The following is a 23,101-nucleotide window of genomic DNA, read 5'->3' as shown; positions in this document are numbered from 1 at the left end:
TGCCGGCAGGTAGGAGGCTACCTAGGTGGGAGATAGGGTATTGCTCCATCGACCTGCGTGTGGCCTCATCTTGACGGTAGAGGAGGCCATGGACAGACATGTCGGAGTGGGAGACCATTTCGCCGAACACCGACGCTCAGTCCTCCAGCAGTGGTGGGATCTCCCTGTGGCCACACACTTCAATTCCACAGACCACTCCCACTCCGATATGTCTGTCCATGGCCTCCTCATGTCAAGATGAGGCCGCACACAGGTCGATGGAGCAATACCTTATCTCCTGCCGAGGTAGCCTCCTTCCTGCCGGCATGAACATCCAACTCACAGTCCTCTGTTGATACCCCTGCCCCCCCCCCTTACCCCATCCCTATCTATTATTTTAGTCTGGTTCTCTTTCTCTCTCTTTTTCCCCCCTCACTACAATCTCCCCCCAGCCCTACCTTTCTTCCTCTTTTATTTCCCATAATTCTCCACCTTCCCCCAGCCCATTACCCTCCAGCCTATCACTTCCCAGCTCTCTATTTTATCCCTCCCCCCACTTCTTATCCCCCCTCGACCATCCCATGTTACTTCACTCCTGATGAAGGGTTTCGGCCCGAAACATTGTCACTTCCTCCTCCCATAGATGCTGTCTAGCCTGCTGAGTTCTGCCAGCATTTTGTGTTTTTATGTAGCCTTCGATCCCATTTATAAACCAATGCAGGTAAAATTCCAGACAACGCACAGACCTCGCCTCACAACGAATCAGCAATGAGACCCCCTCGCAATGTCACAATTGAGCTTTGATAATGATGGCCAGTCAACTGATTGACAAGTATATAAAAGCCAAGCATTCAGAGGACACACCACAAATGCACAGCCCACCGATGATGTCTCGTATGGTGACGAAACATTCGCAAATGGATTGCCAAGATCCACGAACAACTGAACCCAACCATCAACCATCTAAGTTCCACATTTTCCAAGTAATTTCCAGAAAAATTAGAAATCTGCATGTAATCTCATCATGTAAATATGCATTAATTACTATTAAAAATGTTAAGAAAGTCTGTTTTTCCAGAAAAGCTGAATGCGTTATGATATTCACATGATATTAGTGGCATATCTAAGAGAAATCATGCACATGGAAATGTGAAAAAGCCTCAGGTTGCACTGGGCTGGCTGAGACTAATAGTTCCAAAGGGAATTGCCTGTAATCAGGGCCCTGCTTTAAGTCCAGTCGGGGCTGAGTGACAGATACTAGTATTTCCGCCACTGAGCTCCCACACTGAATTTGATGTGAAGAAGATTGTGTCAGGGAATCCACCTCTGCAAACCACCTCTGGCCAAATCAAGGTTCAGTTTAATGAAGATTTCAGACCTGGAGATTAGGAGGAAAGGATTTTCCTTTACTATTTTCTTTGTTACAGTGAGTTAGTTATGGTCAGAGTTAGTTACCCACTGCTGTGCTACTTTTTCACTGTGTTTTCACAGTCATTCCTTTATTATGAACATTCAGTAAAATGGCTGCAAATGCAAGATCTGTGCCTCATTCTCGACTTCTTAAGAACCATCTGGACCACATCATCACCAGATCCAACAACGGTAACTCAAATATTATGTTTAAATGTCTCTCAGTATTATTGATATTGCCCCTCAGTTTTGGAGAATACAAAACTCTGCTTCCAGTTGCCTTAAACTTTTGGTTTAAGATAGCACTGGTAAAGTACAGTGATGACTTGCTGGCACCAAAGAAAACTATAAACGACTTTATTAATCACACTTTTTGTCAGAAATTATTATTGCCTGTAACTCCCCTTTCGGAGTTGAGCTTTTGAACTATCTGTATGACCTGGCATATTTGCAGTGTGAACTGACGTCTTGAAAGTGCAGGATGGTTGCAGTGTGGTGGGTATGTGGCCAAATTGAAACAGTAGGGCCCGGGCTGGAGAATGGAGAGTGAACCAAAGTACGCCCATTGCTGGAGCAATCTTAGAGGTGGTTCAAAGAGGCAGAACTGAGGAGAGACAGAGTCGAGGTGGTGGGGCCCCATCCGGGAGTGAGGAATGACCTGCTGTTTAACTGATTCAAGCACTGGGCCAGATTGACAAGTCAGGGTGTTGGTGCTGGCGAAAAGCTGTGGCCTGTAACTAACAGGTAGAACAGTAGATGTAGCGTATATGGATTTCAGCAAGGCATTAGATAAGGTTCCCCATGCAAGCTTATTGAGAAAATAAGGAGGTATGAGAACCAAAGGGGACATTGCTTTGTGGATCCAGAACTGGCTTGCTCACAGATGGCAAAGAGTGATTGTAGATGGGTCATATTCTGCATGGAGGCCGGTGACCAGTTGTGTGTTCTGGGTCCCTTACTCTTCGTGATTTTTATAAATGACCTGGATGAAGAAGTGGAGGGATGGGTTAGTAAGTTTGCTGATGACACAAAGGTTGGAGGTGTTGTGGATAGTGTGGAGGGCTGTCAGAGGTTACAGCGGGACATTGATAAGACACAAAACTGGGTTGAGAAGTGGCAGATGGAATTTCACGCAGATAAATATGAAGTGCTTCACTTTGGTAGGTCAAATATGAAGGAAGAATATAGTATTAATGGTAAGACTCTTGACAGTGTGGAGGATCTGAGGGATTTTGGGGTCCGAGTACATAGGCCACTCAAAGCTGCTACGTAGGTTGACACTGGTTAAGAAATCATACGGTGCATTGGCCTTCATCAACCATAGGATTGAGTTTAAGAGCCGAGAGGTAATGTTGCAGCTATATAGGACCCTGGTCAGACCCCACTTGGAGTTCTGTGGTCAGTTCTGGTCACTTCACTACAGGAAGGATGTGGAAACCATAGAAAGGGTGCAGAGGAGATTTACAAGGATGTTGCCTGGATTGGAGAGCATTCCTTATGAGAATATGTTGAGTGAACTTGGCCTTTTCTCCTTGGAGCGACGGAGGATGAGAGGTGACTTGGTAGAAGTGTAAAGATGATGTGTGGATAGTCAGAGACTTATTCCTAGGGCTGAAATGGCTAACATGAGAGGGCACAGTTTTAAGATGCTTGGAAGTGGGTACAGAGGAGATATCAGGCGTAAGTTATTTACACAGAGAATGGTGAGTGTGTGGAATGGGCTGCTGGCGACTGTGGTGGAGGCAGATATGATAGGGTCTTTTAAGAGACTCCTAGATAGGTACATGGAGCTTAAAAAAATAGAGGGCTATGGGTAACCATAGGTAATTTCAATTGAATTGAATTGACTTTATTTCTTACATCCTTCACATCCATGAGGAGTAAAAATCTTTACGTTATGTCTCCGTCAAAATGTGCAATATGCCATCATAGTAATTTATAATAAATAGAACAGGCAATGAAACATAGAAGTACACTCAAATCTGTGTGAATTAATCAGTCTGATGACTTGGTGGAAGAAGCTGTCCCGGAGCCTGTTGGTCCTGGCTTTTATGCTGCAGTACTGTTTCCCAGATGGTTGCAGCTGGACTGTTGGGCTGTCTCGGGTCCCCAATGATCCTTCGGGCCCTCTTTTCACACCTTTCATTGTAAACATGCTGAATCATGGGAAGTTCACAACTACAGATGCGCTGGGCTGTTCACACCACTCTCTGCAGAGTTCTGCAATTAAGGGAGGTACAGTTCCCATACCAGGCAGTGATGCAGCCAGTCAGAATGCTCTCAATTGTGCTCCTGTTGTAAATTCTTAGGATTTGGGGGCCCATACCAAACTTCCTCAACCATCTGAGGTGAAAGAGGCACTGTTGTGCATTTTTCACCACACAGCCAGTATGTACAGATCACGTGAGATCTTCGGTTATGTGGATGCCAAGGAACTTAAAGTTGTTTACCCTCTCAACCCCAGATCCATTGATGTCTATAGGGATTAGCCTATCTCCATTCCTCCTGTAATCCACAACCAGCTCCTTTGTTTTTGTGACATTGAGGGAGAGGTTGTTTTCTTGACACCACTGTGTCAGAGAGATGACTTCTTCCCTGTAGGCCACCTTGTTATTGTTTGAGATGAGGCCAATCAATGTAGTGTTGTCAGAAATTTAATTAGCAGATTAGAGCTGTGGGTGGCGAAACAGTCATGGCTATACAGGGAGTAAAGGAGGGGACTTAGTACACAGCCCTGAGGGGTTCCTGTATTGAGAGTCAGAGGGGTGGAGGTGAGGGAGCCCACTTTTACCACCTGCCGGTGATCTGACAGGAAGTCCAGGATCCAGCTGCACAAGGCAGGGTGCAGCCGAGGTCTCTGAGCTTCTTGTTGAGACTGGATGGAACCGTGGGGTTGAATGCTGAACTGTAGTCCAAGAACAGCATTCTCATGTTTCTAAAGTTAGTACATGTTCGACACAGCATTGTGGGCCGAAGGGCCTGTATTTGTGCTGTAGGTTTTCTATGTTTCTATGTTTTTTTTAAACAGGTTCCTGGATTGACTGCAGTAATGACGGGCTTCGTGGCCATGGACTCACTTCTGTGAACTTTAGTTCTGAATGTTATTTGCTTACTTTTATTTGCATGATTTGTTTCTTTTTCTGCACATTTTGTGTTTGCCTGTCTCTTTTTTAATGGGTTCTAATGGGTTTCTTTGTTTTGTGGCTGCCTGTAAGGAGACAAATCTCAAGGTTGTATATAGTATTCACATTTTGATGATAAATATACTTTGAGCTTTGAACTTTAGACTTGTGTCAAAGGATCACAGAATTGGGGGTAAGGAGTGAGGTGGGGAGAGGGGAGAACATGGCTCCTGTACTTTATAGAAGAAAGGCTTAATCACTGTTGAGTCTGACCTCTTGTGACAGTAGGTTAACTTATTTGAACATTTCCAATTCGGCAAGGTGTGTACTGGCAGATGGGGGCTCGAATCAGTCCAGAGGGTAAAGGCAGAACTGCCTGGCAAAGTTGAGAAAACATAGATGACCTTATTCAGGTATATACAGTAAGATCCTAACATGATTTTTACTAGAATGTTACCTGAGTTTCACCACCTAAGTTACAGGGAAAGGCTGAACAAGTTAGGTCTTTATTCTTTGGAGCATAGAAGGTTGAGGGGAGACTTGATAGAGGTATTTAAAATAATGAGGGGGATAGATCGAGTTGACATAGGTAGGCTTTTTCCATTGAGATTAGTGGAGATTCAAACAAGAGGACATGATTTGAGATTTAGGGGGCAAAAGTTTAAGGGTAACATGGGGGGAATTTCTTTACTCAGAGAGTGGTAGCTGTGTGGAATGAGCTTCCAGTAGAAGTGGTAGAGGCAGGTTCGGTATTGTATTTAAAGTAAAATTGGATAGGTATATGGACAGGAAAGAAATGGAGGGTTATGGGCTGAGTGCAGGTAGGTGGGACTAGGTAAGTGTAAGTGTCGGCACGGACTAGAAGGGCCAAGATGACCTGTTTCTGTGCTGTAATTGTTATATGATAGGACATTTCCACAAATGGGAGAGTTACGTACTGTACAGGATAACATAAGTACAAGATGAGGGCTGTCTTTTAAAACCAAAATGCATAGAAATTTCATCTTGCAGTGTACGGTGAGTCGCTAGAATTCTCTGACCTAGAGAATTGTAGAGGCTGGATCACTGGAAGTAAAGTGGAGGTAAATATATTTCTGAAAGATCAGCTGATTGTGGACCACAGGGACTTGGCGTACAAGAAACGTTAAGGCATGGTACAGATCAGCTTTGACCGTGTTGCATGTCGAGGCAGGCTTAAGATGGTGGGTGGCCTACTCCTGCTCATATATTTTGTCTTCTTAAGTGACACTGACATGAAAAAGCTTTCAGGTCAAGCCAAATCCTTCTTATATAATTCATTTATGGCTACCAGATCTGCTTTAGGCCTGGTCCTCTCAGTGCCAAACATAAAAGAAATGGAATATGATTGAGTGAGCTGCATATAGGAAAAAGAAAAGCAATTTAGTCATGGGTTGCAAACGCAATTCTGAAAAAGCCCAACATATCGGGAGAGTAAGCATCAGCAATCTGCTCCAGTTTTCTATAATTCTTTCCACTGTCAAACATTCACTTCAGTGTGAAATGGAACATTCAGAATGTAGACCAAGCGGTAAAACACAAAGGCAGATGGAAAGTGGCTTGACTTTTTACTTCAGGTAGAAATATAACCTAAGATCTTTCGGAATCAATCATAAACTCAATACTGCCTACTTCACTTTTGCAAAACACATCAGGTTCTTTCAGTAAATTCCCCTTTCAGATAATTTTATTATAGTTAGATATTGTTCAATAACATCTGATTATATTAAATGTCATCCTAAATCTTTTCACGGAGGAAAAAATAATGGTTCAATACATAAAGAAGGAGTGTACCTTGAAATAAGAGAGATGATTTGGCTGAAATGTTCAGATTAGATGCACTTGGATATTCTGCTGGGCAATTTCTGCCATTTCAAAATGCCAACAAGTACTGGAAGTTTAATATGTTAAGAAAATATTGAATTCAATCTTTCACCCCATAAACCGGTTTTTTCGTGGCAGTAATGATACTTAATAAGGGGTTTGTTTTGCTGTTGTTGCTTGCTGTATGTTGGCTGCATGTTCTTCTGCTGAAAATTGTGGGCATGCTATGGTGGCACAGAATGTGGGCTGCCCCCGGCACATCCTCAGATTGTGTAGCTTGTTGACGCAAACGATACATGTCACTGTATGTTTCAATGTACACGTGATCAATAGATAAATCTAATCTAGGATTGTTAAGGTTTTCAATTATCTTTAGCAGTAAAGGAGTTATTCCCAAATCTTTGTCTATATAAAAGGAAAATGACTTCTTTCTAGTCTTTAAACTCCTGTTTCAAATCATGAACACACACATCACACCTCTCATCCCACTACCTCAAAAAAAACTGTCAGTCTCCACTGCTATCATGATTTCCCCCTTCCTTCTCAGTCCTGAGGAAGGGTCTTAGCTTGAAATGTTAACTGTTCATTCATTTCCATCGATGCTGCTGGACCTGCTGAGTTCCTACAGCATTTTGTGTGTGTTGCTGTTATGACCCCACCCTGCATCTCCTCTGATGCCCTGACATTTTCAAACACGGAAGAACTGTTTTGGGCTATGATGAGTCATGGTTATGTCCAGGTATTTGGAGAGGCAATTGAACACATTCACATTATACACATTTGAAGATATACACATCTGTTCTTACTGTGGTTAATTATTATTGGGCGGTGGCATGACCCCAATGACCCCTGTCCATTTCTACATGAAGAACAATTGTCTCCCTGGTAGCAAAAAAAAATGGGTTAAACAAGAAAAATGAGAAATATAGAAATACAAAACAGACAGCATTTAAATTGAATGTTTTGTAAAAGAACAAAGAACTAAAAAAAGGAAAATAAGGATAGTTCGAGCACAAAAGCCTCTGATAGAATTTGAATAAAACAGCTATTTGTTTCAACAAGATTCTTTGCAATTCTGTGTAATTATCAACTCACTTGAGCTCAAAAACTACAATGGAATTTATACTTGCTCTTACCGGACCACCAATAATTTCAATTCAAGAATGCTCCAAAAACAAAATCATTTTAGCTTTATAACTGAAGTAAAACCTTTCAATATTATGCATGCAAGCACATAATGAATCTTAAATATCCAGCTTTTGGACCTTACCACAGTTTTGAGAGCCTTCTGATTCCTATTCTACAGTGGTAAATCAGGTACAAGGATGACCCAAGGACTGTCTGGACTGGGTTATCGTAGATTTGCAACATTTCTGAGGTGCTTTACTTATCATGCTGAGTGTACCAAGTCACTCGTCAGATTCAAACTCAGATTCATTTATTCATCAGGACATCAAAACTTGCCCCAGAGAAAATGCGTCTTTTGCGTTAACAACTAACACAATGTAAGGATGTGCTGGGGTCAGTGCTGCTGCGTGTAAAGCAGGAAAATGATTCACTCAGGGAACACAAAATGGCAAAATATCCTGGCTGGAGCTTATACACTGTAAACTGTGGCTAAACGATGCAAATCTGTTGACTGGGTGGTCGGCAAAACTAAGATTCAAACTGAACTTGACTCCTACATTAAAATGTAACAGATCAGGTTAGATCCAGAGAACAAACAAAAAGGGAAAATTTAGCTGGCTTTGTTTTGGCAAAAGGAATAAAACGAATAGGTTACTGTCAAAAAAGCACCTACACACATAAAACAAAAAAAAACCTGCAGTCAGTAACATACGTTTGCAATTTGATTAATTTCTGTCATCTGTATCAGAATTGAAATGAATTTTCTCATCTTTTAAGGCAGTTCAGAAATTCTACCCTTGAATTACATTTTAATGGTGCAACTGGGATCTGATCATAGGCATGTCTGAATTATTATAAAACAGGGCAACACTTACATCCATCATGAACCAATTTTCAATGCTCTAAATTCACTCGAAAGCTTGATGGCGGTTTGAACATTATGTATGCTGCTCAAATCATTGCTTTTGCTTTTCATTTCTTTCAGACTTGGGATTTTCATAACTACCTTGATATGGTGACATGGGTGACTAATTGTGTGACCTCCAATAGACATTTTCCCATGTGAAATAAAAATCTCTTCACTTAACTTGCTTTTGCAAAGAAAGTTTAAAGACTGAGATGTGAAGCAAGATATACATGAAAGGCCCAGAAAAAGTGCCAAACCATCATAAATATTTTAATTTTTTGCATTATAGCATTCCCATGACAGTTATAGTTGATGCGTGAACACCTGGTTGAAGTTTGATGAGGTCAATTCTAATTCACCCTGATGTATGAAATTACGGCAATCAGAACCTAGGTTGCAGAGAAAGTGCAAAGGAGAGGCTTCTATTTGCAAACTGTATCTTGTTTTCAGTTACAAATGGCAGTAGATCAGAGACAAGGGGAAAACCTTCCACACGTACCTGAAATCAGTCGATTGATTCATTGCACTAGAGAGAGTAATACAGTCATAAATCAACATGAATTGCTAGCTTTCATGCACTTTATCTACGTGCCTGTCACAGAAAGCTTCGTCCATGCCATTATCACTTCCAATCATTATTAGTCCAATTCTCTCTTGGCTAGCTTTTCATCCTTCACCCTTCATAAATTTTCCTCATTGCAAACTATCTCCCATCACAACAAATCTGCCAAATCCAAAACCCTTGCCCTTACTAACTTAAGGTGGATCACTTACAAATTTAACCCATTCATTTTTTTTTCACAAGGTTCCACCATGTCTCCCCATTGTCTTTCAGCCTGTCATCTGTTCTTTCAACTCTCATTTTAGAGCATCACTACCATATTACAGAACTGAGTCTGCTGTACATCATCTCAGACTCATGTTCTGAAATCCCTTCTCCTTCCCACCCTCTCTATCTCCCTCCCTCAACGTAAGGATCTTCTTGAAGTACATCCCATGGGCTGCACCTTCCAGCATGTCTTCCCTTGCCCTGAAAAAGGACCGATTACAAAACTGAGAAGTGCACTGAGACATCTTTGCATATTAAAAGTGTTCCATCAACAAAAGATGTTACTCTGTTTTCAAGATGCCAGATGCTGGAAAATAACCTTAAACTCATAGTTCTTCTCAGAAGCATTGGCCCTTCTTAAAGCAAACAGTGTGTAATATTTGAGTTGAAAATCTGCTCAGCAAAAGCTGATACAACTTGTAAGACCAAAATGATTTATCTGCAAAAGGCAATTTTAACCCATCTAGTTTGCTATTTAACAGGTGAAGCACAATATTACACATCATGGATTATAATCCACCTGCTTAATCTCCTGAAATTTTGGTACAATTAATTCATTTCAATGATAATAATGGGTCCTCCAAAATAATCATTTATCTTCACAAATGGACTTTTTTATTTAAAGGTGCTAAATATTGATTTAAAGATTTGGTAGTGATCAGTGATACCTTTCACAAATAAATTAATATTATAATTCTAACACAGGCAAATAGAGAAAAGGAGATGATAGTAAAATAAACAGGCACAGAACCAAATCCATATAAATCAGCAAATCTTGCTTTGCATAAGTTGCTCTATCTGACCCCATAGCTGTTCAGACTGAAACCCAACTGTGATCTGCATTTTACCACTTTATTGATACAACCTTGCACAGTCACTCCATATTAATATGGCCTAGCATTGATATCCCACTGTGACTGTTATTACTTAATTAAATACTAAAAAGAACTCAGTACAGGTTATGCATTTTAATGAATTCTTAAGAAGCTTTTCAATGACTATACAGCAAGAAGCTAACAGTTATTCTAATAAGGAATGGTTCCCAAGTTTTCTTCATAGGAAAGAAAATCATTGTAATGATAAAATTTGGTGCAATGCTCCAAAGATAACATTTATCAGCAGAATAATAGAAAATCTTATTTCATTAAAATGGTTACTAATGTTCTAACAGTTCTATATTCCCCAAAACTACTATCTTGCACAGTCTAACATTGAAAAGTGCCTTCATCTGAATCTTCCTTGAGCTGTTTGTTTTCTGCTTTTAGTCTCTGTAAGGTTCATTTTCATCTTTCTTTTTTTTTCCTTCCCTTCCATTTGCTCCCACTGGCTGTTCATCACTTGTATGTGTCCCCTACCAGTTAGGTAGCTCTGACTGCATGGACCACAGACTTCCTCACAGCTATTATTAATGTTGTTCCATGCAGGAGTTGTGCCTGCAGGAGGTACAACTGAAGTGGTACAAAACAGAAGTGTCAATTTTCTTCCCTTCCCTCACCACCAGTGAATTCCCAAAAATTGATGAAGTTCACCCTACCATGGCAAGCGTTGTAAATGATAGGCCATCCTTGCACTCAAACTACCAACTTTCTATTGTAAGTTAGTGTTAAATTATTTCCAGCTTTTTTTAACAGGAGTCCTGAGCTAGGTCACTCTCGGCCCAGTAGACTACCCAGATTCAGAGTCGATGTTCCCTGCCTACCAACATTTACTTTAAGGAACTAGCAACATGATCCTCCCTTCTCAACTCTCACCAGATAGTCTCGATCAGTATATTCTGAGAGCTTACCAGCAAGAGGTATTATCAGTTTTGTCTGCTTGTGAGCTGAATGTCAAAAGGCTATAAAAAGACTTTTTAACAGTTTTTAAATCACTTAATTTAAAAGTTTTTAATTAATTACTTTTAATTATTGAAATCAATTTTAAACTATGAAGATTGATTTTTATTATCAAAAATAATAACTTAATTGAGTGAATTAAAATGATTAATAACATTAAAATAAAGCAAAATAAGTAAAGTACTTATACTTAACGTTTTTCACGGGGTCAGCAGTCTCTACATACTCATGCTCCCTGATGTAATAGTAAGTTCACTCATAATGTACAATCACCCCTCTGCTGCCAGGCTCAATATTGAGTAATGTGCTGAGGCATGTGACCTTTCATATGTCTTAGCTGTCCTTTGAGGTTTGGATAATCCATAGATTTTTTTTTCTCTTCAGAACCACTTACCTGTCAGCACGATTTGGCACAACTGGTTTTTAACATTAACATATATCATTAAATGGCAGATGGAAGTGGAAGTGTTTAAGTCTATCATTTAATTGATGTAATAAATGAATCCGGATGATAGCTAATATTCAGCACCTTTAAACACAATGTGACTGCCTTGTGCAAGTCAATTTACCAGCCAGAACTCCAGTCCCCCAACTACTATATATAAGAGATGACATCACAGGTTGACAGTCTGCTAAAAAAAATCATCCACTATAACTTAATCAAGCTATTTCCCAATACCTTTTACATCAAGTGTGGAATTTTAGGTTTTACAAGACAAGGAACACTTGCAATAAACTTCACTGTGATCTCCAGGTTATTTTTTTTTAATAAAGATTATTGTAGCAAATCACATAGATCAAGCCATTAAAACTAGTTGATCTTATTCTGCAAGAAAAAATATGCAGGAGATTTATTCAGCAGATATAAAATGTGCAAAAGATAAGTTCTGGCTTCTGAAATAGTACGTTGCATAAGTTTTAATGTGGTTCCCTAATGCTAATGAAGCTAGATGTATGCTTTATGCAACATCCTGCAAAATTTAAATGTCATTAATAATCTAGAATGTAATGAAAGTAGTCATTTTAAACAACAACCACAAAGCTAATCTTAGGGGTGAAAATTTGCTACTCTTAACTATGAATGTTCTGAAATGTTCTCTGAAAATCTTGTCAAGGGCAACTGGGAATGGGTAATTAATTGTCGCCTCACCAGTAATACTCAGATCCCCATAAATGTGTAAAAAAGAAGCTTGTGTATCAGCATGACTGGAAGATTTAACTATATGCAGTGTTAATCTGATCATGTTTTGTACTTCTCTTTGATGCTTAAACATATGCAATTGAAAGAAAAGAGTAATACATAATGATTTATAGAAAGTTATTCCATCATCCAGCTGATTATGATCCTAAACCTCACAAATAAATGCTAACTAAATCAAATTAGATTTAAGTCAATGTGGCCATCCTCAGTCAACCGTATGTGGCCACTCTCAGTAAGTGGTGTCACTTTCTTTGAGGCAGAAATCTTTATATTAGTTGAAGAAAATGATTCAACCGTTTTCTCTTGAGAAGTGTCTTCAAATATTCAGATTAAATTGAGGTGATGCAAACTGACACATGTTCAGTTTGCTTATTTATCACCTCCTTTATGCACACAGGAAGCAAGCTGTAAAAAATTTATAGCATTAGTTGTCTTAACTACACTTCCATGTAATAAATATAATACCCAAGATTTCTTATATTTGAATGGAATTGAAACTAGAATGGACTTGCTTATGGACCCGTGAGTCTTCTGCAATGGAAAGTGAAATTAGATTAGGTATAAAAAATACAGATGATGACAATCTGAAATATATAAAAGTTATATTGTAAACCGGCAGCAGATCAGACAGCATCTATTGAAAAAAAACTATTTTTTTGTCTGAGACTAATGGTCTTAAATTTGTATTATTAACTATATTTTTCTTTTTGCAGTTGCTTCCTGACTTAACTATTATTTCTAACAGATTATGTTTTTTTGCTATTAAACCAGAATGAAGTTGTGGAGCAGCTGTGAGTCTTTCAGTCAGTGGAAATGGAATAAAGCAGGAATAGTTGTGGATGCTTTGTGAGAGCCAGGTGAGAATAATTCTTGATTTGGCCATCACCCAACCAAAGAAAGATTAAGAAATCCAAATTTTTTAGAAATCAAACCCTTTGAAGTAGTCATAAAACAACAGAACTCTGCACAATGGCAAAGCTTGATTATGGTCCATCTGGCTGACTCTGGAGTGGCTTTGTGACAAACAATACCCAATATCACATTTGCTGACTGTTGTGCTCAAAAGAATCTGTGGAAAGGAGGTAATGCTTTACAAAAGGAAGGAGTGTTCCGAAGCTGAATGTTCCAAGGATGCTTTTTGTTACAGCATATTCTTGAATTGTAAAAAATGTCTCCTTTCTATCCATTTTTTTTTCAAATGATTTTATTGACAAAGCATCAATTATGCAAGTGATAGGAAATACTCTGTTAAAATGCGCCTTCAAATTTTTGGGTTTAACTCAATCATCGCTGTCTGTAAAAAGTTAACTTTGAAAATTAAATTAAACCCAATAAGATAGAGGCAAATAAACACTAAACTGCTACAATTCAGGTGAGAAACAATGAGTTTCAGTAGGTACATTTAATGTCAGAGAAATGTATACAATATACATCCTGAAATTCTGTTTTCTTCGCAAACATCCACGAAAACAGAGGAGTGTCCCAAAGAATGAATGACGGTTAAACGTTAGAACCCCAATGCACCCCCTAACTCCCCCTCCCACACACAAACAGCAGCAAGGCAAATACCCCCCCACCAGCAAAAAAGCATTAGCACCCTCCACCGAGCACTCAAGTGTGCAGCAAATAATCTATGAAGACACAGACTTAAAACTACTCGTTCACACAGTAATTTGACATTGTCATCTTTTAACAGAAACATAACTGTTTCTCATAGAGAATATAAAAAAAAACAAAATGTTAACACATGGAAACAAAGGCCTTTTGAATAGATACAAAAGATTCTGCAGATGCTGGAAATCCAAAGCAAAACACATAAACTGCTGGAGGAACTCAGCAGGTCAGGCAACATCCATGGAAATGAACATTTTGACGTTTTGGGCAGAGACCCTTCTTCAGGACTGGAAAGGAAGGGGGAAGACACCAGAATAAAAAGATGGGGGGAGGGAAGGAGGATAGCAAGAAGGTGATAGATGAAGCCAGGTGATTGGAAAAGGTAAAGGTTTGGACCCAGGGGAAGGTGATAAGCAGGTAGAGAATAAGTAAGAGGCCAGTGGGGAATAGAAGAAGAGAGGGGGGTGGAATGCTTTATCAGAAGGAGAAATTGATATTCATGCCATCAGGTTGGAGGCTACCCAGACAGAATATAAGGTGTTGCTCCTCCAACCTGAGGCTGGTCTCATTGTGGTACAAGAGGAGATCTCATTCACTGTCAGGAGAATGGGATACTGTAGAGCAGGCCCTCAACAAGCACAGCTCTGTTGATCCTATTGTATTCCATTAGCAAAGACACTGGACCCCAAATAAAGTGAATGAACTGGGAAGCTTGATAATCATTCCACTTGTTGAACATGGTAGGGATTAGATGTGTGAGTCAAGGCTTAAAAATACCATTTGACTTGGCCATCTGTCTCCACCAAAGATGTCAGTAACCAGTCAAGATGGCTCAGTAGAAGCTGTAGGCTCATTAAACATTCTGCCTAAAGAGAAGATCAATTTGAATTGGAAATTGAATTGGAACTGGTTTGCTACTGTTACATGTACTAAGATCTTGCATGCTGTTCATACAGATCAATTCATTACACAGTACGATGAGGAGGTACATGACCAGACAAAAAAAAACAGAATGTAGAATAAAATGTAACAGCTATAAATTACAGGTAGATTGCCAACAAGGTGCAAGATCATAGCAAGGTAGATTGTGAGGTCAAGAGTGAGTCTTATCCTACCAGGAACCATTCAATAGTCCTATAACAGAGGAACAGAAGCTGTGCTTGAGCCTGTTGGCATATGCTTTCAGGCTTTTTCTATAATCTGCCAAATAGGAGAAGGGAGAAGAGAGAACGTCTCGGGTGGGGTCTTTGATCTGGCTATGCAATGCTGGCTGCTTTACTAAGGCAGCAAGATATATAAAGTGCCCATGAGAGAGGCCTGATTTCCATGATGCCCTGAGCTGTGTCCACAACTCTTTGTAGTTTCCTGCAATCCCAGGTGGACCAGTTGCCATACTGAGCCATGATACATCCAGATTGAACGCTTTTTGTGGTGTATCAATAAAAATTGGTGAGGATCAAAGGGGGCATGTCAAATTTCCATCGCATCCTGAGAAAGGAGGGGCATTGATGAGCTTTCAAGGCTGTGGTATCTACATGGTTGGATCAGGACAGGTTATTAGTGATGTTTACTTCAAGGCACCTAAAGTTCTCAACCCTCTCAACCTCAGCATCATTGATCTAAACAAGAGCATGGCCCCTTTATGAAGTTAATGGCTAGCTGTATTGTTTTCCTGACAGGGAGGGAAAGGCTGTTGTCATGACAACATGTTACAATATACCCCATCTCCTTTCTGACTTGTTATTTGATACACAGTCCATGCCAGCTACATGGAAAGTAGTAAATAATAACAGATAATAAAAAAATGCCAGCTTTAAACCTATCCCTTGAACTACAACAGTCAACATTAACATATCCTCTGGTCATTAACATCTTGGGTGTGGTCACTTATTGGAATAAGTCAGAGATTGGGTGCATTGTATGTTAATCCCGACCCCAAGGTTCCTTACAGGGTTGTGCTGAAAATCCCACTTGTCATCCAGATGAATGATAAATGTGGCCTTGACAGCACTGTCCACATCCACTAACAAATGTGATAAAAAAGAGGAGATATGAACAGAATGCCAAGGTTCATGTAGATAAGGGTGTGGGAGAAGGCTGAGAAAGATAGATGGTAGTTGTCATTTGGAAGATTGTGTAAAAAGTGGAACTCAACCAATGGAAGATAAGGATACGAATTTTACAGAAATAAAATTTAAGGATAGAAGGTCAATGCTGCATGACAAGAACGGGCTTTAAACTGAGTAATTACTTTTCCTCTTGAATGCCTGCCTTTTATACAACTTGAGTTTAATAAGTGAGTGTTACTTTAAAAATAGGATTCCAGTATGAAGATTATTGTGTCACTTGCTTCTTAAGATGAAAAGGAACAGCACAGAGTTTGGATTAATGTGTGACTGATGCAAGCATCATTAGAAAAGTTGAATTAACCGGACTTGCTGATGAAATAAATCTGAAGGTTTGGATCTCTTCTTTGTCAAATGAATTTTAAAGCAAAAATTTAATTGAACCCAGGCCAGGCAATAAACAGTGAGATAATGTGAATGAGAATGAAAGGTGCTTGATGGCAGGTATTGAAGATCATGAGATGAACAAGATACACTGTACGTAGAGCGTAGTATACAGAGTGCAGAGTAGACTCTGTATATTGATGGTCGCAATGGACTTCAATTGCTTCCACCATTAATGGAAGAAAGGTTTCAGGAAGAAGCATCTTCAAATGTAACTGAACCTTTCAGGGTGCATTTTCTTCTTAGAACTTATTTTAATTCATAAAATAATTTAACCTGTTACTCTCCAGTGTCTTTTTGCTTAAATATATGAATAAACAATGTATTTTAAGTTTGTAAAAAATACACATGCACAGGCACTTAGCTTAAATTCTGGTGAAACATTAAATTGGAAAAAAAAAGGTATCCATTTGGCTGGATGACACTAAAACTGCATTGAACATCCCCAAAAGGTACTGCAAGCAGATTAAATATGCTAAGAAAATGATTTGACGAGTGCCTTTAGCCATGACAGTGTATTGCTGGTGAAATTTGTAGGAAGCAAATGCATGAGTTTTCTTCTGTATTAAAACTACTGCCCTTGGGTCAAAATCAACCACCGAGCTTGCTTTCTTCCTGTTCCAGATGACCCTCGTCACTTATTATCCTGCTAAATCGTAAAATGGGTGAATAGTCACCTTATGATGCAATTAGTTGTGATGTTATCAGCATGATCAAAGAGTCTGGACATGTTGACATGCTAGCCCTTTGCTCACAGTTATTCAATCTTAAATGAGATTCATCGCTTCAGATTTACTGGAAATATGCAAATTCACGTATTAATGTGTTTGCACATTACTTAATCTAGATATCATAACCATATTATTATTTATCAAATGTTTACAACATTGATGTGTGAATGCATCTTTTGTTAGATTTCAGAGTCTTTGCTCTTGTATTGTAAGTCTCAGAGTAACCTGCACATTAGCATTACAATGAATAACAGAATCAACCAGAAGACATTCTAAAGGAAGATAAGTATCTCTTGCAAGTATCATAAAATTCATATAAATAAACATTATTCCAAGCCTACAATCAAAACCAGCTGAAGAAGAAAAATCAATGGAAAACGCTAGCGAGATGGTTCTGGACCCCAGAATGCAACAATTTCTCCCCCAAGATTTTACTGAATGCCTCTTCCTCTGCCAGCTCCAATTTTAGACTAGATTCTGAACAATTCTTCTTTACATTAACGGACAGAATGGCTTGCAACCAATTCTATAGTTCCACTTAGGCATCATTATTTTAAATTACTGTACTTTGCTTTTCTACTTTCAAAATAAAATCATGGGAAGGGTCTCATGGGATGTATGTTGCATTATGGTTCTGCAGTGTCCACTTTACAATGCCTGGTTAGGATACAGCACCTGTCAACAGCCTCACACAAGTGAGCAAATACATGGGGCTAAGGGTGGGTTGTTTCGGAAAGAGCGGGATGGATGGCTTCTGTTCGAAATATTTAAGCACAGGTGACTGTAACATTAAAAAAGAGCACCTCATTGCATGTGGCAAATAAGTGTGTTAGCCCACAGGGTTTATTCAAACAATCCCCTTCAGAGAAGCTGATGTGAGAGATGCCAGTGTTGTTAAGAAGACGTATGGTGTGTTTGGCATTCATCAGCCATGGGACTGGGTTCAAGAGCCATGAGGTAATGTTCAGAGTCAGAATCAGAATCAGGTTTAATATCACTGGCCTGTGACGTGAAATTTGTTTACTTAGAAGCAGCAGGTCAATGCAATACATAGCAGAGAGAATAAAATAAAAGAAGAATAAGAAATAAACAAGTAAATCAATTACGTATATTGAATAGATTTTTTAAAATGTGCAAAAACAGAAATACTGGTTTTCCGAGCCTTACCAGGTACTCCATCGGGACCTTCTGCCTTGTGAGGGTTCATTCTCTTTAAAGACAGTCTAACATCGGCCTCTGAGACAGAGATCACAGGGTCATCAGGTGCAGCAGGGATCTTCACAGCTGTAGTTGTGTTCTCCCTTTCAAAGCGGGCATAGAAGGTGTTGAGTTCATCTGGTAGTGAAGCGTGGCAGCCAGTCATGCAATTAGGTTTTGCTTTGTAGATAGTAATGTCTTGCAGACCCTGCCAGAGTTGCTGTGCATCCGATGTTGCCTCTAACCTCATTTGAAATTGTCTCTTCGCCCTTGAAATAGCCCTCTGCAAATCATAACTGGTTTTCTGGTACAGGCCTGGATTGCCGGACTTGAATGCCACAGATCTAGCCCTCAGCAGATGACGTACCTCCTGGTTCATCCACGGCTTTTGGTTTGGGAATGTGCAGTAAGTCCTTGTAGGCACACACTCATCCACATAGGTTTTAATGAAGTCGGTAACAACTGCAGCATACTCGTCCAGATTCAAAGATAAATCCCTGAATACAGTCCAGTCCACCAATTCAAAGCAGTCCTGTAGATACTTTCTTGGTCCTCACTGCTGGTGCTGCAGTCTTCGGTCTCTGCCTATACTCAGGGAGTAGAAGTACAGCCAGGTGATCAAACTTCCTGAAGAGAGGGTGTGGAATAGCACGGTAGGCATTCTTGATGGTGGTGTAGCAATGGTCCGGTGTGTTGTTTCCTCTGGCAGTGCAAGTGATCTGTTGATATTAATTGCTTCGTGATTTTTTTCAGACTGGCCTGATTAAGATCTCCCAAAACGATGGTGAAGGCGTTGGGGTGTGCTATTTTGTGCATGTTGATCCCATTGCTCAGATCATCTAAAGCCTGATTGACATTGGCCTGAGGTGGAATATAAACTGCTACCAAAATGAGCCCTGTGGTAGGTAAAAAGGACCGCACTTTGCTGCTAGATATTCCAGGTCTGGTGAGCAGAATTGGGACAGCACTGATATATTTGTGCACCAAGAAGAGTTGATCATGAGGCATACTCCTCCACCTCTCCTTTTGAGAGACTCTATAGGTCTATCCTGACGGAGTATAGTAAACCCGTTGATCTGGATCGCTGCATCCGGTACAGAAGGCGTTAACCAGGATTCCGCGAAACAAAGGACACACACATTCTTAATGTCCCTCCGACTCAGCACCCTAGCTCTGAGATCATCGATTTTATTCACCAGAGACTGCACGTTCGCTAGCAAGATGGTTGGTATAGGGAGTTTAACATCCCATTTTCTTAAACACTCTTGTAACCCCGATCTACACCCGTGCTTCCTCCGAGGTGTCCTTTGTGGGTGCTTCCGACCACAATTGCTATTGTTTCTGTTGGTTTTAAGCAGCGATAGTTCATTTCAACGCATTAAGACACCTTTGCTGACTGTACTAACCTTGGAAGCAGTTGTGCTTTTTTTAGCTGTATCAGGTTGAAATGGGAATATTTGATTGTATTAATTGAGAGTACTGCTGCTACTCGAGTCACGCCTAGGTTACAGCTATATAAGACCTTGGTCAGACCCCACTTGGTGTACTGTGTTCAGTTCTGGTCACCTCACTACAGGAAGGATGTGGACACTATAGAGAGAGTGCAGAGGGGATGTACAAGGATGTTGCCTCAACTGGAGAGTGTGCCTTATGAGAATAAGTTGAGTGAACTTGGCCTTTTCTCTTTGGAGCGAGAGAGGTGACCTGATAAAGATATATAAGATGATGAGAGGCATTGATTGTGTGGATAGCCGAAGGCTTTTCCCCAGGGCTGAAATGGCTAATGCAAAGGAGCATAATTTTCAGGTGCTGGGTGGTCGGTACAGAGAGGATGTCAGAGTTAGGTTTTTCACACAGAGAGTGGTAGGTGCATGGAATGCACTGCCAATGACAGTGGTAGGGATGGATACAATAGGGTCTTTTAAGAGACTCTTTGATAGGTACATAGAGCTTAGAAAAATAGAGGGCTATGTGGCAGGATAATTCTAGGTAGCTTCTCGAGTAGGTTACATGGTCGGCACAACATTGTGGGCCAAAGGGTCTGTAATGTGCCGTAGATTTCTATGTTCTATGCCCACATTAAATTTATTAGATTAGAAATTCCAGTGTGCCATAAAGAATGATGGAGATGTGGGAGGGTAATGACTGTTTTTGTTATCTGTCTCACTATATCATCTCACAAGAGATTAACCTTGCATATTGTTGCATTCAAGTATGCAAAGTTTCCATGAGACATGAAAGCACAAGGGGCTGTCATCATGAGCACACCAATGCTATTACCAGGTATCACGCAGCAGTAATGCTTTCCTATTTTACAAGAGGATATTGGAGACACATAGGAAAATGAATTCTCATTCCCAACAAATCCTTATGGCTCAAGGTAACACAATGCTACACAAAGGATGCCATGTACGTGACAAATTAACCCTACCCAAATTATTGGCATTGATGCAAGGTAGAACACAAGATCTCAAAGTCATATAACGTATTTCTACAGATGCACCATGGAGAGCATCCTAACTGGTTGTATCAATGCCTGGTATGGAGGGGCTTCTGAACAGCACTGGAAACAGTTGCAGAAGGTTGTAAAGTCAGCCAGCTACATCATGGGCACTAGACTCCCCGGCTTCAAATCCATCTTCAGAAGACAATGTCTCAAATAGGTAGCATCTATCATTAAGGACACCCAGGACATGCTCTCTTATTATTGTTACCATAAGGGAGGAGGTAGAGGAGCGAAAAGACACACACTCAACATTTTAGGAACAGTGTCTTCCCCTCCGACATCAGATTTCTGAATGGACAATGAACCACCCCATGAACACCATCTCACTGATTCTGCTCTCTTTTTGCACTATTTAAATAAGTAAATAATTTATATTTATAATTAAATATCTTTTATTTCTTTCTTGCAATTTATGGTATTTTATATATAGCACTGCACTGCTGCTGCAAAACAACAAATTTCATGACTTATATCAGTGATATTAAATCTGATTTTGATTCTGATTCTGATATATTGAACTCAGAAAAAATCCATTCTGTTCTCTATATTGTTCTTACCCATCCTTAGCCACAATAACTTTCTAGCACTATGTCAGTAAAATCAAAAAAGCAGTATTTTTATTTGTTTAAAGTTTTAATGAATACTTATTACTTGTTAACTGGTTGAAAGCAATTCCAGCAACGATTAACAACTAATTCCATTTTGGCTCTTAAAGAGTTAAAAACATCTCATTGAGATGAAAGTACAGATGGTCATGTTATTTCAAAATGGAAATTCAACTCTATCTTCATGGGGTGCTTAAACAATTGCATGCAATACATTTATTCTCCTAAGCCTGTGAGGCCATATGGTCAACCAAGAAAGGAACACAGAGAATAATTATAATCACCACTCAAAAGATTACTGAAGACAAACAGTGATTGTGTATGAAACATTTCATTGCAGCACCTCTGATGAGTATGTACAATAGAACTCAACCACTGTAATATGGTGCAGATTTTCTCTTCAGTTTCCTAGGCCCTCATCTCTAGCTAATTTCTGACTACACATATGGTTCCCAGAAGGAAGTCAGTACTCCATGGGAGAAGACATGTCACCATGGCAGATGTGCTAACATTTAATTTTTTCCTGCTGAAATTACAGTGAAAACAGCTTTAAATACTTCAATAAATAAATTATGAGCTGTTATTTAAAGCTATCACTGACTGTTTATTATGATGTCAAGGTTATAGATGTGATGGTGCAAAAAGCAATGGCATTTATGGATAAATATTAAGTGAATGCTCTGTAAATGATCTGTTGAAATTAGCACCTGATGTAAAGGAGCAAAAGGAATTTTATTGATTTGTTATAGAGGACCAGGTCAAAGTAAATATGAAAGCTGCGAGACAGTAATGGAACTCTGTACAAGCTGTAAGGTTAAGTGATAAAGGGCATTTCAACCAGTCCAATATAAACCTGTAACATCAAATGCAGCACATAATGAAGGTTAATGAATATAATTTGCAACAGGGGAAAGGGGAAGAGCAAAGCTACAAAAAGAAAGGCTTTCAATGTTCCAATGAAGATCAAATGCAAGCTTGAGGAATGGCACCTAATCTATTGATTATGCACTTTATAATCCTCTGCTCTCAAAGATGACTTGATCAACCAGGTAATAACTATGCTGCATTTTTTGACAGCAGATGCTTGGAATGGTTCTGATGTTATCAAGTACATTTCTTTAAGGGCAACCTTTTGTTTCATGCCCATCACCCCACCCTCTCTTGACTTGTTCCATTTTCCTTTTAGTCGTTTAATCAACCTTGCTCCCTCATTTAGATTATACCATTCATCACACATTCCCTTTCCCTTGCTCTCCACTTAATAAACCATTAAATGTCCCTGTTGTGAAAACAGGTCATCTAATCTGCAACTCGAATCACTGTTTTCCCAATGTGCGAATTAGCTAATTTACTGAACATTTCTCGACTTTTTGGTTTTTCACATTTGTCACAATTTGGAACATGTTAAACCAACACTTGGCCTTGCAAATATTATTGGGAGAACTCTGAAGAAAGGAAATCAACTTAATTGTAATCAGCTGGGGCAGGCACTCAGGAAAACAAGAAGTGGAAAAAAATTTGGTGATGAAAACAGTGAGACAGGGGTCATTCACTTGAAGTGCACTTCAATTAGCTCCGAAAGAGCTCTGGCTGCAGACAAAAAAGGCCTTGCCTCTTGTCTTGAAACCTACATTATTTCTTCCCATACATATTGCCCCAATGTCACCGTCTTTACAACGTTAAAA

This window comes from Hypanus sabinus, chromosome X2, assembly GCF_030144855.1.
Source record: "Hypanus sabinus isolate sHypSab1 chromosome X2, sHypSab1.hap1, whole genome shotgun sequence".
Taxonomy (NCBI): domain Eukaryota; kingdom Metazoa; phylum Chordata; class Chondrichthyes; order Myliobatiformes; family Dasyatidae; genus Hypanus; species Hypanus sabinus.
Note: the sequence above shows the minus strand (reverse complement) of the source record.